The sequence below is a fragment of the Cetorhinus maximus genome, unplaced genomic scaffold (assembly GCF_964194155.1).
Source record: "Cetorhinus maximus unplaced genomic scaffold, sCetMax3.hap1.1 HAP1_SCAFFOLD_3311, whole genome shotgun sequence".
Taxonomy (NCBI): Eukaryota; Metazoa; Chordata; class Chondrichthyes; order Lamniformes; family Cetorhinidae; genus Cetorhinus; species Cetorhinus maximus.
This window is the reverse complement of record NW_027599228.1, coordinates 15,001-17,500: the sequence shown is the minus strand read 5'-3', so window position 1 is coordinate 17,500 and position 2,500 is coordinate 15,001. Positions and strand designations below refer to the sequence as shown.

Genomic DNA, 2,500 nt, shown 5'->3' with positions numbered 1-2,500 from the left:
GCTGCCGGAGATGTGAGCCAGTGACTCGAAGGGGGCCTCACATCTCCTACAGGATTTGTTATGATGATGTCTACCTCTGTTTAGGGTGGATCTCGTCGGGTAGAGATTGCACCGCAGAAGCAAACTATTGATGAGTCTGGATTGCTTTAAGTTGAAACACGTTTTTATCCAGGAATTAGAAGCATTGTCGTTTTTGTAGTACTTGACGCCAGTTCCTTGGCATTGGAGGTCGGCCCACTTTGAATATTCAACCTCCCTCCAAGCCTCGTATCTATTAATGGGTTTGGGCCTTCGATTAGCATCAGCCCATCCCATCTGGATAGCGAATTGTTCCAGGCTACCATCGTCATTCGCCCCACTCGGACCTCCACTATCCGTAAGGGCTTCTTCGATCTCCCTGAGTACTTTGAGGTTCCTCAGGGATTCGATTGTTTGTTTATTGTCAATTCCGCAGAATTCAAACGAGGCCTCTATCGCCCCGTCCGGCGAGCTCTCCAACGCCTCTAACTTTCGGATGATAGCGGACGGAATCTGGACTTCAAGCCTAGGCATGCCTAGTCCTCCATTCCTGTTGCTGCTGTATAGTAGACCATCCGTCGTATGTGGCGGAAGGTGTAAAATTTCTTTGGTTCCGTTTTTGATATAATGGTCCAGTTTAATTAATGTATTTTGTGACACCTCTGCGAGGATCAGGTGAAAATATATCCGGGGTATCATGTGTGTTTTGAGGATTTCAATCCTCTGGATAGGCCGAAGAGCTGCCTTCTTCAGATTCTCTATCCACATTGCGATTTTGGGTCCCCATTGCTCCTCAGCCACTCCTGCCCATGGGTCGATTCTGGCACCCAGGTATTTCTCCGTCTCTCCTGGTGGTATGTAAGAGATCGGACCTCCTTTCAGCTGCCAGTTCGGTCTAGTGTTGTACAGGAAAGTCTTCTGTTTGTGGATGAAGTGGAAGCCTTTGGTCTTCCCGGCATTCATCTCCAGTCCAGTTTTTTGGCAGAAGTCCTGTACAATGGCCAAGTTCTTTGTCATGCCGGCATAGGAGTCGCTGAGCAGGGCTATGTCGTCAGCGAATGCCAGAGCTGAACAACACAACTTCTCTCCCCTCCAGGGCAAGTGGACGCCCAACTGTGCCTCTTGAAGGGCGCTGATGAGAGGATCCATCGCAATATTAAACAGTATTGGTGAGAGCGGGTCACCTTGTTTGACCCCTCTCATGACTTTTATGGGATTTGTCTTTCCGTCTTTGCTTTCCAAGTATGTGTCTGTGTCCGTGTACAGATCTTTAATCATGTTAATGAACGTGTCGGGCAGCCTCACTCTTTGCAGAGCCTTTATGAGCATTTTATGCCCCACGGAGTCAAAAGCTTTTGCCAGATCTACGAAGACAACGGCCAGCTCTTTCCTGTTGCGTTTCGCCCCCTTCATGATGTTACTGAGAATCGTAATATTCTCATTGCAACCAGGAGTCGCCACCAGGAACCCTTTCTGTCTGGGGTTGATCTGGACCCATTCGCTTAGGCGTTTGGCGATGATCTTCGTGTAGAGCCTTAATAAGATCGGGCCGATTGTTATTGGCCGCCAGTTGTCTATGCTTTTGAGCTTCTCCGTGTCATCGGTTTTGGGGATCAGGACGGTACGGCTCTTTTTCAGCATCCGAGGGATGGATCCAGACTTGAGCCAGAGAGTGAAGAGGCGCGGAATCCTTTCTTCAAACTCTTTCTGGATGTCATCGATGTTATCCCATTTCATCCCATCGGGACCTGCCGCCGTGTTCTTATCCATGCCCTTGATGGCATCTTGCACCTCCGCCTTAGTAATGGGGAGTTCTAAGCTGTCGTACATTCCTGCTCCCCTGTATGCTGCAAACTTCTGTAGGTTTGCTTTGTTATTAGGTTTGGAGAGTTTTTCCGTAAAACACTCCTCCAGTTCGACTTTGCTTAATGGACAAAGTTGGGTGGACGGTGCACCCATGATTTGACGTGCCAGTTTTCTTTTGTCTGTCTTGTATACCAACTGTGTGGCTTTAAAGTGTGCCTTTTTCGCTGCCCATCTTTTCTTTGCCTTCGTGTTCTTACTCCCATCCTTAGGGCGAGCTACTGCTTTCCTGGACCGCTTACCAGGTTCAACAACCTTATTTTCCTCTAGTATGGTCTCTGTTATACATTCTACGAGGCCGATGGCTAGGGCTCTCGCTTCGGGGTCGTTCTTTGCTCTCATCAATTCCTCAGCCGATTTCAGCTGTTCGTCCAGATCCAAGTAGCTTGGAATACTGGCTGGGGGTCGCTTCTTCCTTGCCATTTCGGGACCGCTCCCTGGCACCATCTCTGCGTCCTCCCCCTTAGGTGGAGATTCCATGTCCAAAGCACCTTCCGTCTGGCTGCTTTGTGCTGTTATTGTGCCCGCTGACTTCTGCGCTGCTTTCAGGAGACAACGTCTCTTAGAGCCAATCTGTTTATTAGTTTTTGATGTTAGATGGACTGCAATCTTTTTGTTG

The 2,500-nt window shown here is 48.8% G+C and overlaps 1 pseudogene; it reads right to left on the bottom strand.

The window, feature by feature from the left end:
* The window catches only part of LOC144677939 (28S ribosomal RNA), an 8,455-nt pseudogene that overhangs the window by 2,190 nt on the left and 3,765 nt on the right, over window positions 1-2,500 (bottom strand).